Consider the following 21,383-nt stretch of genomic DNA (forward strand, 5'->3'; position numbering starts at 1 on the left):
AATGAATTCAGTAATGTGGAATGACGAGTATGCGAACTTCACGCTAGTTGGCTTTTTCGGTTAATTTAGACTATTCAACCTTCCAGGTAAGTTCTGTATGCTATGGTTTATCGTTTAAATAACTGATAATATTACTGTAACATACAAATATCTGTATTCAGCCTGCTGTTCTGTCTGCTATTGTTTAGTTGAATGACTCGCCTTTCCAGATTAAATGTCTGTCCTTCAGCTTGGATTTTGTGAAATAATTTTCTAAATAAACGTGACTTATAGTCCACTGTGACTTATATATGTTATTTCGTCTTAATGACGCATTTTTGAATGATGCAGCTTATACTCCGGTGCGTCTTTTAGTCTGGAAAATACGGTATCCAAATTTAAAACTTTATAAACAAAAATAAATAGCTTCTGGTAGCGCCGCCATCTAAGACTCCTCTGTATTCAGAAGAGAGTATTATCATAGTGTACGCACTTTTCTTAGTGATGTATGACAAATTCGGAGGGCGGGGGCACAGAGCAGCAGCACGGAACACTCCATAAACTGCGTACGCTCTCATCTTGAATGCGAATGCGACTAAGATGGCGGCGTTACCGGAAGCGAGTTATTTTCATTTATAAAGTTTTAAATGTGGATATTTTTACATAAACAGCACACAGATTACCCTCAGAAGGCTTTTGTTTATCATCGTGGAGCCGTTTGGAATTGTTTTGTGGAGGATTGATGCACATTTTTTGGACTTGAAGGACGTGGACCCCGTAACTTTACATTTGATTAACTGAAAGATCTAAAACATTTTCTAAAACAACTGAAGATGTGTTCGTCTGAAGAATGAGGGACGTGTGCATCTCGGACGGCTTCGGGGTGGGTGAATCATGGGTTTGGTATCGTTTTTGGCCGAACTATCCCTTTAAGTATTGGTTATACTATTTTTTTTACATTTATTTTCAGATTTTTAAACCATTGACGCCTGGCGTTAGGGTTAGACTTGGGTTTGGGTAAGGATGTCATTTTATGTAATGGTAAGAAAATATGCCAAAAGAGTTGAGTAACCAATACGTGACAATGACACATAAACAGAAATTACGAATCACGAAAAAACGCAGAAATTTGTGACTGTATCATGAAAAAGAATAAAAAAAATGTGTGTGACTGTATAGAAGTTGTCCTGTTAATAATAGCCACCTAAAGTCACATGCATCAACACATGCAAAAAGGATAAACACACAACAAAGATTTGTTTCTCTATCCAAACATATTTAAATGACAACTGCTAGCATCACCAATACGTTCCACTTTTCTGTAAGTCCATTCTCTGGTCTTCTCTCTCTCCAAGGCTAGTGATTTATTTTTTCCTGTCCTTAACTGTTTGAACCCAACATTTAAGGGTGAGTGATTTTATTCCAGGTATCAAATAAATCATGATAAACACTGCACTAATTAAGCTTAATTAAAGCAATCTAATGGATGCGTAATCGCTCGGTGGATACGAGCCCAAAGTAAGATTGAGCATTCGGCTTTCACACACACACACGCTAACAATCATTTACTCTTCGAGCACAGCCACTTCCATCAATCACAGTGCCTTCCAAAGCCACACCAGTCCTTCATTAAGCTGAAGAAGAGCCTCATAATTAAGATAATGCAATAATCTAATAGAGTCATTCCCTCTGCCTTTCTCTGTATAGCGTACCTGGTAGGCACTCCTCAGTTATCTCTGTAAAATACACACTTTTGAAAGATCAGTTTCTTCTAGCTGGTGTCATGCTCTTTGAATATTCATAGTGTTTTTTAATTTTAATTAAAGTCAGTGACGATGAGTACGACCTGACTATGAGCTACTGTTGACAAAACAAGCACACACACATATACAAGCAAATGCATAATTCATATTGCGTAGCTCATGGTAGTTTGGCCACAGCTGGCTAAAGGAAATGTGTGAGATGTGTGTGTACTGGCTTGAGGGGTTTGGCTGTGCTTGCTGGACACATGGCAGGTCCAGATGTTCTGGTTTCGTATGTGCATAGCTCATCAAAAACCCGATGCCTGTGCCACCCTTGGGCCCCTGCCAACCCAGACACCAACCAGGACTCACTCTGCCATCTGTCATGCGCGTGTCCCGGTGCATTATGGCCTGGCTGTGGGTGTTGTGTGATGTCACAATAAGCTGGTACATAGGACAACGTGTTGGTTGTGTTCCAAAACAATAAAGACCTCTTGGCCTAACAACACTAATGCACATCATCTCATACCCCCCCCCCAAAATAGAGCATCTATCCAACTAGTAGTTCATTTTGCTGTCATTTGAATTAAAAATATTTATTAACTGATATTCTCTGACCTTGTCAGATTTATTTATTTCAGATTATGTCCAGTTCTTTTTTTGAAAAACCCTGAAGGCTAAATCTACACAGCTTACACACTAGAATCAGGTCATTTAACTCAGTGTCTGACTGTCAGTATTGCATTCACCAGTATGCACACAAGCACACACCCTTGAGGCACTGGGTGTCCAACCTGAAGGGACCCGCAAGGAAAGATTGGCACAGAGTGATGATGTGTCTCCAGTGACTGCCCGCCATTTTGTTTCGCTTCACTAAGCATGTCCCAGGTCTTCAGTCAGTCTCAATAGTCAGCACTGGTCTATAGCAACCTGTCAGAGATGCTAATACTCTCTCTCCATCTTTCTGGCTCTCTTTCTTTCTCACTCTTTCAGTTTAGATTTTAGGTCAATTTAGATAAATATGATTAAACTTCAAGTTAAAGGTTTTATACACTAGATAATATGTATGATCAAGCTATATTGCATCACTACCCACCAGCATAAATTTCAGTATATTTATAACATATATAAGTAGTTAATGTCTCTTTTGAAATGATTGCAGATGCTTCTACATATATAATATGTATATGTAAATATCTACCTCAAGCAAAATCTTCCTCAACCTAAGCACCAGCACTTTCAATATTCCATATTATATGCAGTTCTCTTGACCACATTACAGCAGTTCCATATCACTTCGCATAGTTAACTGCAATAACGGACTAACAAAAACAACATGACAGACGGTTTTCAGAGGCATCAACAAGCACTGTTTAGAGACACACAGAGGTAGTCTCGTTCACACAATCTCTCTCTCTCTCTCTCTCTCTCTCTCTCTCTCTCTCTCTCTTTCTTTCTTTTTCTCTCTGTGTCTCTGTCACTCTCCTTCTAATAACTCCATTAATAGCTGCATTAGAATGCTGTCAACAGCTCAAGCCTCCATTGCCAGCTTTAAAATTATGTTTTTGAACAAGCAAAAGAGCCGTTGGATGAGACGCGAAAGAAATAGTCCTACTCACAATAGCGATTTAAGTACAAAAAATATTTTTTTAATAATTCAACGGCCCAGAGTCAATTATTCTTTACATATCACACCTTCCATCTTCACACTCATTTTATTGTACTGTAAATCTTTACTTTTTTATTGACCCTTTGCTAGGCCCCACCCTCCTTAGTTACTGTTGCTACGCCTGTCAAGCTTTTGCACCTGGCAAGTCTATTACAGTATGTAAGCACCGACCGGTGGCAGACATTTTTTTCAAAAAGATAATTAGTCATTTTTGGTGAACATGTGAACATCTGAGAGAGCAAGACAAAAGAGACTGCAGTATGCATTCGAGGAATATATCCACAACATAATATGCAACCGATTAGAAAATAATTTAATCAAAAATTGAAGCTAAAGCCGTGATCGGATTGGGGATCTCAGGGGGAGGCCTTCTAATTAAGTATGTCAGTCAGCCTCTGCCTTTAATCATCTTATTTTACGTTAAAATATAGATGGCTTCATTGGACCCACGTGCATTGTTGCGGTTACGCGTCTGGTCGAAACTTTACTTTCGGTCCTGTTTGTTTAATGGTCTGACTAGTGGCTAAACTGAACTCTGGAACAAATTCCTTGAACATAACAAATGTTTTAGTTTCCTGAAGATGAGGGAGACAGCGATCGTGGATCACCGCTATGTAAAGAGAGGTTTGGCAGCCGGTTTGCAGAGTTTACCAGAATTTACGTTTGTTCCACGAAAGCTGTTTGTTTATGTTGTTACTGCTGAAACCGTCTATATGCATTATAAACAAAGAACCGTCATTATTTCCAAGCAACGATGTGCTGAGCTAGCTAGCTAACATAAGCGTACACTTACATTGTTTTTGTTAATCTTGTTGACACTTAGTAGTGAATGAGGCCTTCCTCAGTGTTTGATCCACGTCCCTCATTTCTCCCCTTCGGTTTTAAGTTTCGGGAAGGGAAAAAATTTCACAACCCAGTCCAAACTTTAAGGATATCGGATTTACACAATCCCTACACACAACGCTTCGGCATGTATCATAAAATTGTATTTAATTATAATTAATAATTTTTCAGTATTTACAAAATGAAGCATGCAGTTTCTTTGCCTTTTTTGCAAAAGTAATGCCATGTCTTTCACAGGTTTTCTACGCTCATAATCTCACTCTAAACTTTTATCACTGGTTAAGTCAATGTTATTATGTCTGGCTACTTACAACTTTGTGGGATAGACCTATTTGTTAATTGAAGTATTTTTAACATTGACAACAAGAGAAGAGAGAGATTGAGGTAAGAAAAAACACAAAGTAAAGCTTCTTTTGACAAATGTTTATATTTTGCTTTGTGTGAAACATTAAGATGTCTGTGAGTGGAATGCAAGTACCCATACTCTATATCTAGAAATAATATAAACAAAGTGGTCAAATGAAATGACATACTGAAATCAGGTGAATCATATATGCCAATTACCAGCTAAGCTCAAATGGCTCTGGCTAAGCTAAGTTGGTGTCGAATCACAACACAATCAGAACAAATCGTTTTTACACACAAAACATGAACACACTGAGACACCGACTGGGCGGCAGTGGTTCATGTAGGTTGTCTACAAACCGGAAGGTTGGTGGTTCTATCCCCAGCTCCACCTGACCAAGTGTTGAGGTGTCCTTGAGCAAGACATCTAACCCCAGCTGCTCCCGACGAGCTGGATGGCGCCTTGCATGGCTGACACCGCCATTGGTGTATGAATAAGTGAGTGAATGTGAGGCAAAAAAACTTGTAAAGCGCTTTTTGGATGCCCATAGGTCTTTTAAAAGCGCTGCTGTATAAATGCAATCCATTTACCATATTGCACACCATAAACACAAAGCTCTGAAAACACAGGACATTTTTTCCTTCTTTCTGAAGAGCACTGAACATTTAAATGTTAGTTTGGCTGAAGCTTTACATTTTTTCCACATGATTAAAATATGCATTAAAATTAGCTATTAGTAAAAGTGATAGTAAGAACTCATCAGGTCTCATCAGGTGTAATGTCCATGTATGTTCATGCACACTAGCACAATAAGCACATACTCACATTAATAAAGTCTTATATCACAGCCACACACAGAAAAGAGATTATTTACTGGTGTTGTACGCAAGCAAAGTTTTAGTTCCACACATGAATGATTAATATGCCCATAACATATAATCCCTCTGTAATCAGAACTGTCTGACTCTCGCATGCACACACACTACATCTGAGTAACAGAGAGACAGACAAACACTATAAATTATTTATCCACACAAGAGTTGAAAGTTTTATCTACCAGTTTTCACTCATAACATAGAAATCATTTATCCATTTTATAACGTTCACAAGCTTTCTCTTTAGTTTTTGCATGGATGGCCTTATGTGTACTGAGACCAGCATTTAGTGGTCATTCAGAGCGTTCATGACCCTTAGACAACACAAAAGACATTTTGTAGATTATATGAAATATAACGTGCATAACTGTGGTGTTAAATTAGACATAACACATTCCCCAATAACAGCCTATACCCTGCTTGACCCATAACACAGTAAATGCCAAATTTTAACATCTCATTTAACAAAGCCTTCACACACACACTGAAATACATGTTACACAAATGTGTACACACATGCAAAAGCTCAAGGCAAAGCATCCCTGGATAGAAAAGCATCTTAGTTCAGTGAAGGGTAAAGTACATGCTGTTTTTAATGTGCTGTAAAATATTGATGTGGAAAACGTTTTTGTGTACGCTTTTATTTCATGCTGATCGCAAACCAGCGACCCTCGTCCGAATTTCAGTCTTAATTGCAATATGGGAAACCAGCGAGATATCTCAGCTCAGGGTGAAAAGGGGTTTGGGGTAAACAGGAGGGCCAAAGGCAAATCCTCTCATAAAACAGCAAGAGATTGGATGTCTTGTTACAGTGATGTGTGCTAACAGTGTCAATGAGCCGAACATACATATTTTACACATGGTCTCTAGGCAAGGCACACATACACACTACGCTTCCTGTTAAACCTGGGACAGTTTGTTTGATCGGATAGAGTGGACACCTGATAGGGACTTTGAACATCTATCGGCGCTATCAGAAACTCTTACCGTTTTATCTACCCCATCCAAGGGCAGCTCTCAAACTGCTGGCTCGGCCTCAACTGATAAGAGGTCAAAGTTGAAGCCGATCAGAGAGGAGGCATTAGAATGAAACTGAAGATGGCTTGAGCTCTTTGTGATCATAATCATGCAACAAGAGAAGCTTTCCGGAGCTTAAAAGCTTTGAATGTGATTTGTGCATTATAGGCAATGTAACACATCTAATTTATCTTCATTATGTATGTGAGCAGTCTTCTAGTGTTGCGCACATGTCATAGTGGGGATTTTCCATTGACTTTTCCTGCTTTTACACTGAACCGACGCTATTTTCTATTTCTTACCCTTTAAAGGAATAATTTACCAAAATATAAAAATTCTCTTGTAATTTAACCACCGTCATGCAAAAACGTTCGTTTATCAACCCAAACAAAATCGATAGAAGGCAATAGCAAAGATTTAACGCTATCAACATGCCACCATATTTAAACTTAAAGGGACATTCCACTTTTTTCAAAAAATATGCTCATTTTCCAGCTCCCCTAGAGCTAAACATTTTATTTTTACCATTTTGGAATCCATTCAGCCGATCTCCGGGTCTGGCGCTAGCACTTTTAGCATAGCTTAGCATAATCCTTTGAATCTGATTAGACCATTAGCATCGTGCTAAAAATAACCGAAGAGTTTGATATTTTTCTTATTTAAAACTTGACTCTTCTGTAGTTAAATCATGTACTAAGACTGACGGAAAATTAAAAGTTGTGATTTTCTAGGCAGATATGGCAGGCTAGGAACTATACTCTCATTCTGGCGTAATAATCAAGGACTTTTGCAGCCAAGTAACATGGCTGCAGCAGGTGCAATGATATTACGCAGCGCCTGAAAATAGTCCCATGCTATTGAAAGTAACCAAGGGGACTATTTTCGGGCAGTGCGTAATATCATTGCGCCTCCTACAGCCATGGTACAACAGCAACGTCATTGATTATTACACCAGAATGAGAGTATAGTTCCTAGCCATATCAGCCTAGAAAATCGCAACTTTTAATTTTCCGTCGGTCTTAGTACACGATGTAACTACAGAAGAGTCAAGGTTTAAATTGCAATGCTAATGGTCTAATCAGATTCAGTGGATTGTGCTAAGCTATGCTGGAAGTGCTAGCTCCAGACCCGGAGATCGGCTGAATGGATTCCAAAACGCTAAGAATCAATTGTTTAACTCTAAAGGAGCTGGAAAATGAGCCTATTTTCAACAAAAGGAAAGTGTCCCTTTAATACAATATTTTTTTGTAGGGCTTTGCTGTTGACTCACATATAAGAAGATAGCATGATTACATTTTACAATCAAATTTCTGTGTTTAACTGAAGAAAGGCAGTCAGACATCTGGGATGCACTCCTTTAACCTATAGCCTTCACTGAAACTTTTTAACATTTTAATAAAGCCATTATTTACTTTAATTACTGCATAATGGGGTAATTATAATTCAGTTGTTCAGTAATTATAATAGTAGAATTATTGTTCATTAAGCCGTTTTCCTTGTGGGAAACCGTTGACTGGTCCTACATTGTAGGTAATTGCAACATTTACTTTACTAGTGGGTACTTCTGATCTCCATTATCTAGACCTGACCTACATATGCAGTCACCTAATTTCACTTTGCCCGGGACAGTAAATTTTGGGCGGGTCCTCTGTTGCTTGGTCCTCTGTGGGTCCCCCTTGTCACAGGCCTCTGGGACAATGTTCCATGTAGTTCCACTTGACAATGTTTCGGCACACACAGCTATGATGGTTTATCAGAGGTATCAAAATTTTTATTGTATTTCATTGCAAAGAGCACAGACTACGCACATACATTCACACACACAGTGATAAGCCCTGTCATTGAATACTATTAATCCAGCCTGATTTGCATTGTCAGAGCGCCTGTGTTTGAACAATGCTGTTGTTTCCTTGTTTGCTAATTTAGGAACAAACATTTGCCTGTGCAGCAAACAAGCTCTCCCAGGATGTGTTATTAATAGGCTAATTAAGCCAGCAGTAATGAGCAGGATTACAGCTAATTATGACAAGATTTGTTTTGGCGTTCCGTCTGGGAAGAAGCACTGGAGTGTGTATATCTACCTGGGAGTTCATTACCACGATCACAATGCACCTGAGTGCACACAGTACACCGCTACGGGGGAGGCGCTGTGTGTATTTATGTAAAAGATGATGATGGGAAAGTAAGCATGAATGTTAACCTGATGGTGTGAAGGGTCAGGGTGGTAGTTTCCCGTGTAATGATGTTAATATATAAGCACACGTACACAAAAGACAAAATAACACATTTTCAATATTCACTCCTTTAACAGTTATAGAGAGTAATAAAATGTATAAGCAAATAACTTGTGTGACAAACCTTTGTGGTGGAGGTTTCGGATCATTGAGCATTACAGCCAATCATTTTTGTTGAGTCATGCAATTGCTGAATTATTGATCAACACATTCAGACTGAAGGCGAAATTACAAATGATGTTAAACGGTTTGAGGGCTGAACCTATATGTGTAAATCTGACTCTCACCACAGCTGAATTCTGTGAAACCACACAATAAAAAAATGCTTTACTTAGTTACTTTTCATGGAAAGTAATGCTTACGTTACTTTTATGTTACTTTTGCGTTACTTTTTCTTACTTGGTTGAGGACTGATCTCTTTCAGGCTTTGCAGGTGGCTTTTATGACTGAAAAATTCTGCATTCAGAAATTGCCACATCTGTTTCTGACTCAACTGTTCCCGCTCAGGAACTCACGCAAAGTGTGTAAATCTACATTTACATGTTCAGTTTAATGCAGTACACTGTTTTTTTACATCTAATTAATTAAACTGAAAAGTAACTTACATTACTTTTTTAAAAAAGTAACGCAAATATTAACTCTTTCACCGCCATTGATATCTCGTCAATTAAGAGAAAACGCTTCCCCGCCAATGACGAGATTTTCCGTCTTTCCGCAATACCGCTATTATCCACCAGGTGGATACTTCCGCAACTTTTTAAACCCGGAAGTATTGCCCTATGGCAAGTGGCTGCATGTCCGTGTCTGTTTTAAAGATCGCTCTGAATGGGATCTCTATGAAAAGTCCGTCACAAAAATGGAATTATCTCTGCTTTTTGCTCAAAATGTGGTGTTTTTGAAAAACGCTGGCGCTGGCTGGCAACTTTTTAAAAAACACTGGCGGTAAAAGAGTTAATATGTACATTTATAAAGTAATGCGTTATTTTACTCGTTACTTCAGAAAAGTAATATTATTATGTAATGCACGTTACTTGTAATACGTTACCCCCAACACTGAAAACAACCCAGCAGTTCAGAAAATGTCTTTAAAATCTTATTTTTTCCTAACACTCTATGAAAATGTGTGCCAGCAGGTGGGATTTCAAAAGACATCAAGATGAATCAGCGTTTGAACTAAACACTCTCACAAAGATACATAATTACTTTAAGAAAGCTTACAATGGGCTTTCTAGTTTAACATCATCATATTCTTACTTTTTTCTCTTTAATAGCAGCCAAAAGCATCACAAACAGAGGGAAAGCATTATAATGTTTATTGCAACACTACAGATCCTTAATCAGAGTTTGAATTGTCTAAATACGTCATTTCTATCAGAGATGTCAGGCTAAGAAAAATAACTAAAGACATGCTTATCAACCAAGTGTTTAGCTGTGAGAAATTCCAGACAAATGAAAACATGACAGACTTTAAAACACAAATACATTTTTCCCAAAAAATATCAGAAAGAAATGAGAAACTTTTTCAAAAGCTGATTTTTAACTCTTTAAGACAGACAGGGGAAATTACGTTTTCCACGAAATAGTACGGATCACTTTTGGGGGTTTTCCACTGCGTACAGTACCTAGTACCTGGTACTTTTTTTTAGTACCACCTCGGTTGAGGTTCCATTTGAGCCATATTGACACTTAAATGTGACGTGTAAACACTGCAGATCTAGGGTTGCCAACTTTCTTACTCTGAAATATGGGACAATATATGGGGTGCATATATGGTTTTGTGTATACAGTGTATTTAAGCAATTTGTCAAAAACTAATCTTCTAATTAAATATGAATTTATAACTCTTATGCCTTGGCAACATACATGGTAGATTTATTATTCGTTTGTTCATTCCAGCATGTAGGTACATTTAACAGTAATTTAATTAAACCATTACATTTAATAACTGTCTAAACAAAACACTTGTGACTCCCGCACTAAGGGTAAATAAAACGTTATCACCTTCATAATCTTACGTGTGTGACAAACTAAAACTAACATAGATTCTCTAAGCTGTGGTTTTGCAGAGTCAACATCAAAAACTTAAATTAAAAAACACTTACAGTCTGTCAATCAGAAGCGTGAGAATGTCCTAGTGAATGTGGAAATGCCTTGGGGCATTTCAGATTGAGGCATTTTAGGCAGGTCCACATCAGCGATCTCTTCAGAATTGAGACTGAACTTTATAACTATGCAGATATAAATGCACAAACAGCTAAATGACCTATACTATATAAATAAGATGAAATCATATTATATGACCCTCTTAAATGTATATTGATTGTGCTTTAGGGGGTCTGTGATTGGATGAAAGGTATTGTGTTTAGCACTGCTGCTGTTGCTGCTGGCGCTGCAAGGACTGACAGTGGATGACACCACGAGAGATGTCTTGAATTCCTCTTGCAGGATTTTGATGTTATCTGCCTCTTGGTTGTGGCGCGCCACATGAAGTTGAAGCCTGTTGCAGGACGTCCCATACGGGGCAAATAAATTAGGATCAAAATACGGGACATCCAGTTGGCAACCTTATGCAGATCACTGATTGTTCAGAGAGAATCGTCACTATAACAGCGTCATTGCTAAATTAGCTTACCCTCAGGCGCCGTCATGCAAACCAAGTGATGTGTCTGCTTTTTGTTGTACAAGTTCCCAAATTCATTTTCAGCAATAGAAAACATCTACATGCTGAGAATCAAGAACACAATTTTATCGATATGCTCCATCGCTCATGTGTTTAGCGTTTGTTTGTATCATGTTTACAGTGATGTCATAACAGTAAAGGTGGCACAACTATAACAATAAGTCTATAATCCCACCACTTTGAATTTGTACTAAAACACAGCAAACCGAGCGATCCACGTTGTGCCAAGCCCAGTCGTACCTCACAGTGAAAAAGCACTATTACTCTGAAAACAATTCTTTGCTGCCTTAAATCTTTTAGTTGAATCAACTCAGATTTACAGGTCATTTTAACTTACAGTACAATTAATTATCTTGACTAGAGATGAGTTGTTATAACTTATAAAATATATAAAATATATAATTTTATAACTTGTAGCAACTCATCTCCAGTCAAGATAACTTTGAGCTTTCCAATGATATATAGTTTGTTAAGATTGTTTAGGTTTTGTATAGGGTATTAGTGCTATACATATGTAAAAACAAATTGGGTCCATCTGTGGCATTGTAACATTTTCAAAACTGACTCTCACTATGTCGTCAATTTTCCAACAATGGTGATGCAATATGAAAACTACACTCTAATATATAGTTTGTCAAAAAGTTTAGGTTTATATAGGGTATAAGTGTTACAAATTTATAATAACAAAGGGGGCCCACCTGTGGACCTGTGGCATCTATGTCTCACTATGTCATTTCGTTAACAAAATGGTGATGATAAATTAAATTTACACTCTTAGAGCTTTCAAACTGATATATAGTTTTTCATGATTGGATAAGAATTTACATGCAAAACACTGAAGTAAATGTAGGCGTCCCACTGGCGGGACAGTGACATTTAGCAGGATATACATGTTTTGTGGAGCACTCTTTTCATAAATGAATCAATTACTCTCCCTACATAATTTATTTGATAAAACACCATTAAAATATGTATTCTAGAGGCTTAGACCTTTCCAATGATAGTTTGTCATGAAAGACAAAAATGTACATACAAAATATTGAAGTAAATGTAGGCGTCCCACTGGCGGGACAGTGACATTTAGCAGGTTATACATGTTTTGTGGAGCACTCTTTTCATAAATGAATCAATTACTCTCCCTACATAATTTATTTTATAAAACACCATTAAAATATGTATTCTAGAGGCTTAGACCTTTCCAATGATACATAGTTTGTCATGAAAGACAAAAATGTACATACAAAATATTGAAGTAAACTCAGGTGTCCAGCTCACAGGACAGCGCCAGGTAAGGGGTTAAATTTAAATGTGAATTTAATATTTTTATTTTACAAAAAAGATATGTTATTTTAATTAACATTTTATTTTCCTTTCATTCTTTGTATTTCTGTGTAACTACTGTAATCTACTACCGTTGCTTTGCCTTGAGTCCTTTTATTACTGTATGTACTGTACACTTTGGCAATAATGTGAAGTCTGACAATTATACCAATATCAATAATTTTCGTACCATGCTTTCGTATTTTCCTTTACACTTAATCCAAACCTTAACAAAAACCTGCTGACAATCTTATAAAAAATACAAAATATTCATAAGCCTTGTTTAGGCGTGAAGATATATTCTGAAGTATAGTGTTTATAGTACAGATGTGTTTTCCCGATTTATCCGACATTTGTGGGCACCTTTAAAAAATGTTGTTTAACTTGGTCAGACAAATGCATGAATACACTAATAAGCTCTTTGTGCAAAATAAAACAAAGAAAAATGGAGACACGTTTTCTGCTGAACTTGGACAATAATTTCCAGAATAAAACCTCTTTTATTTTTCTCCACATGTGTGCATTAAGATTAGGCCACTGTAATCTTACAGAGTTTAGTAGGCGTTAGCACTGGGAGAGAGAGAGAGAGAGAGAGAGAGAGAATGCTGAATTTTAAACAGAGAAATGGAACAAGGCTACACCACTTCAATGGATGACTTTAATCCTGTTTATTAAATTATAAAGAATCTGTCAGGATCAGCAGTAGAGAGTTAAGGATTTAAGTGATTTGTGGAATTTTTGCTGATGAAATGGGATTCTACAGTAGTTAAGCTTTGTAAGTGTTTGACAATCGAGTTGCACAACTAGGATAAATCTCTTGAGAAATAAAGATCGGGTGCAGACATTTAATTGATGCAAATGCATAAACTATTAAAGGAAACAATTCACTTATTCTCAATAAGAGGGTATCTTAGCCCTTAATATTATTGACGGCATATAAAACAAACAAAAGTGAAAAATCAATAACAATATTCATATCCACAGATAACACAGGAATGTGAGATTGATGTGAAAAATGTATGAACGTGTATGTTAATAAACTCAGATTATCAAGTAAATGCATCATCTAAATTATGTAGACTCATTTCAAGGTCTATTTTCTTACTGTTGATCATTTACAGTATTCTGTGAGACTTATCTCTCATTGGCACACACTTTGGAACAATGACTAAAGCAATTTGTGAGCCCAAAATAATCTTCAGACTGTTCTTTGTGGTGTTTTTTAAAAGATACTTGGCTGTTGAGATTTGAGAAGATTAAAGCGAATGAGAATTAGCCGGGTGGTTTTGGCTGGATGGATTGCCGGCTCTCTGGGACCTCAGTGCCACTGATAACTTCAACTGAGCTGTTTGCTAAGAGGATTGAATGTGCTAATCCAAGTCAAAAGACATACCATGTGAATTACATCCCCAAACAGATTACTCCACACAGATTAGGATGAAAGCAACGAATCTTGCCATGTCTTTCCTAATTCTGATGCACTAGGAAGAATCACAAATAACAGATGACATCCAAGTACGTTTGTATAGTAAAGCACCCAATTTCTATGAAACTAACTAGGTATGGTCATTTCAGTAATAATATGTAGTGCAGTGTGATATCTCTCAAAAAAAAATTGTGTGTGTGTTTGCTACCACAGCCTGGGCAAAAGCTAGAAAATCGAGAATTTTGTGTTAAAATGTCAAAGCAAATTAGTGTATTGAGCTGTGAGATAAACAACACCACGCTCGATATCTCAATATCAAGAGACGCACTCTCTTGTACACCAAACAGGCAGCATTGTAACCTTGGCCTAGAAAGACCAAAGACGTTGCTTTGAGACCCAGTCAAGTGTGGCAAATATAGCGTGTTTATCATGCAGAAATGAAGAACAGCACCAGCATCATTATCAACAGATATTTCCTGCACAAATGTGGGGGGGACTGTAATTATCTGTAGTCTCTCGCCGTCTCACACCTCCTCTCCCCTTGCACCTGGAGGGTGTGTTCAAATAAAGTGAGAAAGAGAGGAAGAAGAAAAGGCGTGAGACAGGTGTGTGCTATTGTCTGTCTTGAGTGTTTGAAACTGTGGCACCCAGGGAGTTGCCAGCCCGCAGATTGGCGTAGATGCACGTATACCCGCAACGCACCTGGTCACGTAAAACCCCACCCTAGACATAGCTTCGGTGCTTGATAAACATTCTGTGAATGTATAGAAACACAAAAGGGAGACAAAGAAAGAAGTAAGAGGAGGTGTCAGATAGGTCATCAACATTCTCAAAGGTATTACGTCTGAAGCGCACCTGGGTCACACTAACTGGCATTCTGGGACTGTGTGGAGCAGGTGTCTGCGTGTATTTGTGTGCTTTATGTTTGTCAGAACAGATGGCAAGAGCAATAACTGACAAACCCTGAGAGGGAAGTGAAAGCACCTAATAATTATACCTGTGTTTTTCGCCACAAACATGCCAATTAGAATCCCAGCAACACCTTTCCCACACACACTTTTGTCTGTCTGTCACTGAGACCATGTGCAGAAGGATGTACTAAAACAACATGCTATTTTGAACGAAGGGCCATTGTTTACGCTTAGAGTGACTCATAATAACACGCTCTTTCCTTTCTTTTTGCTGCCTGACGCTCTTTTACTCCCTATAGGGTCTCCAGAGGATAAAAGCAGAGATGTAGCTGTGAATCCAAACCGATGGAACGGTTGTTAAAAAAAGAAGTGCACTTACACGTCCCGCTGGTCTCCCTGGAGGTTCTGCTTTCTCAGAAGTAGATTCAGATTCGGTTAAAAGCAAAGTTTACATCAAACAATGTTCTGCTTTGTTGAGTTTTAAGCGTTGAGTGTTGAATGATTTCTTTCAGTTCGGTCAAACGCCATAAAACTCTCAATTTGACACATTTGGCTTTGAAGCACTATCGTAATCCTGGATTTCAGAAGAGCTTGGTTATGAATGCAGACTGCAGCTGTAAAATGTTAAATAATATCTGTGTTCGTTTTGACTGATCTAGTATCAGTTTAAAAAAAAGAAAGGGGTAGCCTAATAATAGACCTGTGAGCAATAAAGGTTGATCTAAACTAGTATCAAAGAATAAACAAGTAACTCCAGTCTTCGTACTATTCATTAACCTGGGCTCAATGGAAATCAACAGAATACTCCCAAAGGACGGTTTACCCTGCTGAAGGATTAGTGACTACGTTTACATGTACACCAATAATGCGATTATTTCCGATAATCAGAGTAATCGCAGTTAGATGTTTACATGTCTGGAACTAACCTCTTTACTCCTGTTTACATGTCGTTTTTATTTTCTTCGCTATATTATTCACTAATGATTGTGCTTATTATTCACACATATTATTCAGCCCAATGCAGAGCACAAATGATGATCTCACATATACTGTCCACTGTTTTAATTTACTTAAGTTAAATGACAAACACGTTCTCATGGACGTATGCCGTGATGAAAAAATCTTATGACAGTGCCTGTAACGTTTTATATGCTGCTTTCGTGTTATTTGAGCTGTTTCTGGATAAACAGGGTTCCCCCAGTCCTTGAAATCCTTGAAAGTTTCAAAAAAAATTCAAGGTCCTGGAAAGTTTTTAAAAATAAACATAAATAGATATAGGTCATTGAAAGTGCTTAAATAAAGCAATAAGCCCCAAGAAGCAGTGGGTTACCAGTGCATTTTATAACAGCTAAGGGGCGTTGTTAGGCACGACACGAGGCAAAGTGCCTAAAACCCCCTTAGCTGTTATAAAATGCACTGTAACACCACTGCTTCGCGGGGCTTATTGCTTTTATAAAACGGTACCTTCATATGCATAGCAGGATTTAGCAGGAAACATAAATAAGTTGTAATTATATTAGTACAAATATTACTCTTCCGCCAAACAAAGTAGTTCCTCAGAATCAAGTGTGGCTGCAACAGAGCGCAGTTCTCAAGCAACACAGACGCAGCAAAGACACAATGAAAATATGATTAAAGACTATGGTGTTTATTTTCATAAATCAACATTCATCTAATTTATACATTAACATTTATATCGTGCAACTGTTGAAGTGATTAAATATGCTTGGAAGCATGCTTAACTCTTTCCCTGTCAGCGTTTTTAAAAAAATGTTGCCACCCAGTTTTAGTTAAAATTTTAGAAAAATTATCTTATTATTCCCTGTGCGGTGTGACGTCATAAAAATTCTAGACTTTTTTAGTGCACATGCTAAACTGTTAGTGCTAAAGTCTTTGAATTTGAGGGTATTGGACCTGGAAAGTCCTTGAAAGGTCCTTGAATTTTAAGTTAACCAAGGTGCGGGAATCCTGATAAAAATGCAGGGAAAACTTTAAAACTAATTTGCACTTCAGGTGCATGACAAAAACACACACACTTCAGTTTGTGCGGTATAGATGCGATTAAAGTGTTTACATGGCCACATACTGCGATTAAAAATGGTGTAAGCCACCTGTTTTAAGACAATTACACTTACCGCAATTATGAGCTTTTATCAAAGTATTATGTTTGCAAGAGGTAAAGTATAATCGCAATATTGGCAAAATCCCAAATTAATCACATTATGACATGTAAACGTGATAAGTGGTAGATAGACACAGGAAATGAAATCAGTTCTGCTTCTGTCTGTGCATAATTTATGAAATATTGACCCCCATATTTGTTCATTGATCATATGTGAACCTGCCTGTAAAAAAAGTCATTGTTGTGATGATTTCTACATAAAATCATTCTGTCTGAACTCTATCATCAGGGGTTTAGGAAAATATAAACAGATGGTTCAATATATTAGTAAAAATGCATTGTCTAAGACTTTATATTTCAAATTTTGATTGCAAATGTCACATCCAGAACGCTGGAATTGCTAGTTAGGGCGCACTCACACCATCCAAACCGCGCCCAAAGCCTGGTTCGTTTGACTAGTGTGATCGCTCTGTACCAGCTTGCAGAGGTGGGCTGGAGTGCGGTTCACTTGGGCTGGGGCCACGCGCAATCGTGTCTGAGTGCGATTCAAAAGGAAAGCCGTCAATTGTGCGAATACTCGCCTTCATAAAAACCTTCTGATGCGCACAGCAGGGTTACGTGAATGTCCGAGCTGCACACGCAACAGACCAACTAAGCAATATGATGGCATGTGAGAGGGCTGTGTGTCATCGTGCACCAAACGACAAAATTTAGTGCCAACCCCCTTGACCTAAACCATTTTTGACATCAGGGGTGCCTGTTTGAAGTTCTTACCAATCTGAAACCATCCTCCCTACTGTATGTTTGAATTTCTGCCCATGACATGTTGATTCCAACCAACACTGCAATCACAGTATGACGATAAGGGGGCACATTCACTGACTAGGCTAAGAAGAAAAACCTGTTGCCTTGAACATTTTAACATCAAGTCATAATAGAGTTATTTCATCCTTACAGACTCCCAGCAGACAGCTCGGTTTCTCCACCCACTCTCCCACACAGCACTGAAAATGAATCTCCTGCCACCACATTGCTCTTCGGATCTGTCAGTTCTTCTTCCTTTTGTAATTGTATCTCAAATAGTGAATAACAGGCACTAACTTATGTGAATATAATTATGTAAAAAAAATTCAGGTCATTTTATTACTAACAATTTAATTATGTAACATGCAAGTTATTAGTAGGTAGTAGTCATGACTCCTGGCCACAGCATTATTACTGATACACCATGAATGTGGTGGTGATCTGGTTGAAGATCTGGGCTACATGCAAAAATAAAACATTTAAAGGCCTACCACTAGGTTATTTTTAACCCAGCATTGGGTCAAAAAGGGTCGAGTCCAGCCGTTGGGTTTAATTAACCCATTTTTTTATATTTGACCCAACGATTGGGTAAAACATCCCAGCATTTTGGGTTGAAACCACCCAACATAGGTTTGGTTGGTCTCTTTTTTTAAAGCAACACTATGTAGTTTCCATGTAAAATGACTTACAGCTCCCCCGTGTGGTTGAAAAGCGCAACAGTGCCTGGTATCAGAGACTCTTCTGCAGGCAGGGGGAGGGGCGGGGCTGTGTGCTCTACCCTCCACCGCCACTTTCAGAGTGTGCTTGTAGCAGCTAGGAGGCTGCTCAGGTTGCAGCAAGAGTACAATTTGTCCAGTTAAAAGTTGTTCTATCACTGAAATAATTTTAGAGACATTATTTAAAGGTAAAAAAAATACATAGTGTTGCTTTAATTTGAAAATAACCAAGCATTTTTTTAGAGTTTCTGTTGACCAAGACATATTACACATACATCTTTATTGCTAAAGTTACAAACACCATCACCACTAACCACCACACCACAGCCACAACCTAAATCCCCCTAAACAATTACAACTCCTTTTACGCTTTCAGACACCCACTTAACCAGACACAATCAGATTAAACTACCTATCCATTCAAGCAAATGTTTTCGGTTGGTTTCTCATTAAGCTGAGCAGCTTAAGTGTATTAAGACACACCAAAGTAAAACAGGCACATGCACCCAATCCACAGAATAAGAAAATAGTGGGAAAAACTTTCACAATACCCACTTTAAATATATATATATAATTAACAAACCAAATGTGAAAATCTCAGCCCTCGTAAAACCTACATCCTCTGTGAATTTCATCCGAGATTTGCGCTCGCATTAGGTTAAATACTACCTGAGTCTGATCTGTAAGAATAGCTTCCCACTGCCTAATCAACCTGAGGCCAATGCTGTCTGTCCGCCTGGGTGCCTTGCCTTTGTTGCACCCTGAATAGACGCTAAATATCCTTCCAATCTCCTTCCTGGCTCTGGTTGAGCTCTTGGGAGCCGCTCTATTCACATGCTAATGCCGACAGGCTTGATTCCTTAATCACAATCCTGCTGAAATCCAGGAACAAGGAGATGTAATAGGGAACCATTTCCTCATTGTTATTTCATTTTTTCTCAGATCCGTAATTCTCTTACCTTCTCGGTTTTGCAATGAATAACAAAGCGGGAGGCTGAAAAGTTGGAGTCGCTCTTTATTGTAGCAGTGGATGCTTAGCAGCAGCAACTCTCTGCATCAATTCAGTGGAGGATTTGATTTGTTTCTGTTGACGAGCTCTGTTAATTTCCTCTCCCGCCTCATTAAGCTCTAACTGCCAATTAATGTCTTTTGTTCCCAGTAATGGCTGCCTCCCAAACAGAGCTACACACACAGGCTTACACAACAAAAGAGAGCAAAGTATCGGTGGTGGTAGACCGCGAGAGAGAGAGAGAGAGAGAGAGAGAAAGAGAGAGAGAGATGGGGAGCGAGAGAGAGAGAGAGTAGTTGATTAATTGGGAGCTCAGTGGAACAGCAGGCAGACAGGATCTCTCATTAGCTCTTCTCCAAACTCCACCAGCTCTCAGACGCCACTCATAGCCCCTTAGGACATGAGGTCACGGTCTCTCATGACAACAGTTGGATGGACTAACAACAGTCTAATTGAGAAAATATACCATAACAATGATACTGCACACATACACAAGTATACACATGGTTTGCAGTACTAAATGTGGAATAACGTTGGCACTTTCAAGGGTACTATCACTTTTTTAGTCCAAGTTTTGGTTTTGTCGTTTGTTAATGGGATCTGCAGAATGGTTATGTGCCATACCACTCAACTTTGCTTCGAGAAATCCTTGACTATTGGACTGTTATTAGCAAAAAGTGTCTTTTGTGTGTCTGAAACATGGAGCCGTTAGATTGGCCGTGAGTGAGTTGGAGAGGTGGGGGAGCACCACATTTTATCCTTTGCTCCATTAAGAAAGAATGGCTGTTTTTGTTCCGGCCAGGCAATAGAGACAGATACTGCAATAGAGACGGTCCAGCGAGTGCTTCTATAGGGGCTTTTACGGGAAAATATGATTATGTTGTGATTCGGTTTTCAAAGAGATCCATCTGAAAGGTTTTTGAACCTTGCATTTTCTAAAATGACCTTAATGAACTTTGGTCAGTCCAACGTCTGAAGTACTGCATCATCAACTTTTCATTTGAGTCTGGGAGAGAGAGCCGGAGAAACAGATTGTGAGAGAGATCAAAAGAGAGAGAGTTCATACATTTTCAAATATATGGACCTCAAAGAGAAAGTACAGTGACCCTGTGTGCATGTGTATGTAGCAAATGTTAAGTTTTTTGCCTTAAACTGCTCTCATCCAAAATATGCAACATTACTAAAACGTCTTACATATTATAGTATTTCATATATGTTGACAGCTTGAACAGGTACAGGCATCGGTGACAAGGCTTACCAAAAATAAAACTTTAATTTGAAAATAACCAAGCATTTTTTAGAGTATATGTATGTTGACCAAGAAAAAACGTTTACTAAAAACAAAACAAAAAAACTCTTACTCCTGTATTACACATACATCTTTATTGCTAAAGTTACAAACACCATCACCACTAACCACCACACCACAGCCTAAATCCCCCTAAACAATTACAACTCCTTTTACGCTTTCAGACACCCACTTAACCAGACACAATCAGATTAAACTACCTATCCATTCAAGTAAATGTTTTCGGTTGGTTTCTCAAGCTATCCCTACCCACATATTAACAGAATATGCTAACTAAAAAACAAATGATAGCAAATCTGCTTTGACACCATATGTGTCAAGTACAATCTCACTGCAGCTCCACACTGGCCTCATTTGATGCTATGGGAGACATTAACAAGG

General features: G+C 38.2%; 1 long non-coding RNA gene across 2 annotated transcripts in view; it reads left to right on the top strand.

Annotated features, from left to right (window-relative positions):
* The window catches only part of LOC141353254 (uncharacterized), a 100,716-nt gene extending 84,450 nt beyond the window's left edge, over positions 1-16,266 (top strand). For both annotated transcript variants that reach the window (XR_012360269.1, XR_012360268.1), the window contains exon 3: positions 15,342-16,266. This is a non-coding gene — a long non-coding RNA (uncharacterized lncRNA). The remainder of the gene's footprint in view (positions 1-15,341) is intronic.
* The last annotated feature ends 5,117 nt before the right edge of the window (positions 16,267-21,383 follow it).

Source organism: Misgurnus anguillicaudatus, chromosome 21 (genome assembly GCF_027580225.2).
Source record: "Misgurnus anguillicaudatus chromosome 21, ASM2758022v2, whole genome shotgun sequence".
In the NCBI taxonomy this organism is placed as follows: Eukaryota; Metazoa; Chordata; class Actinopteri; order Cypriniformes; family Cobitidae; genus Misgurnus; species Misgurnus anguillicaudatus.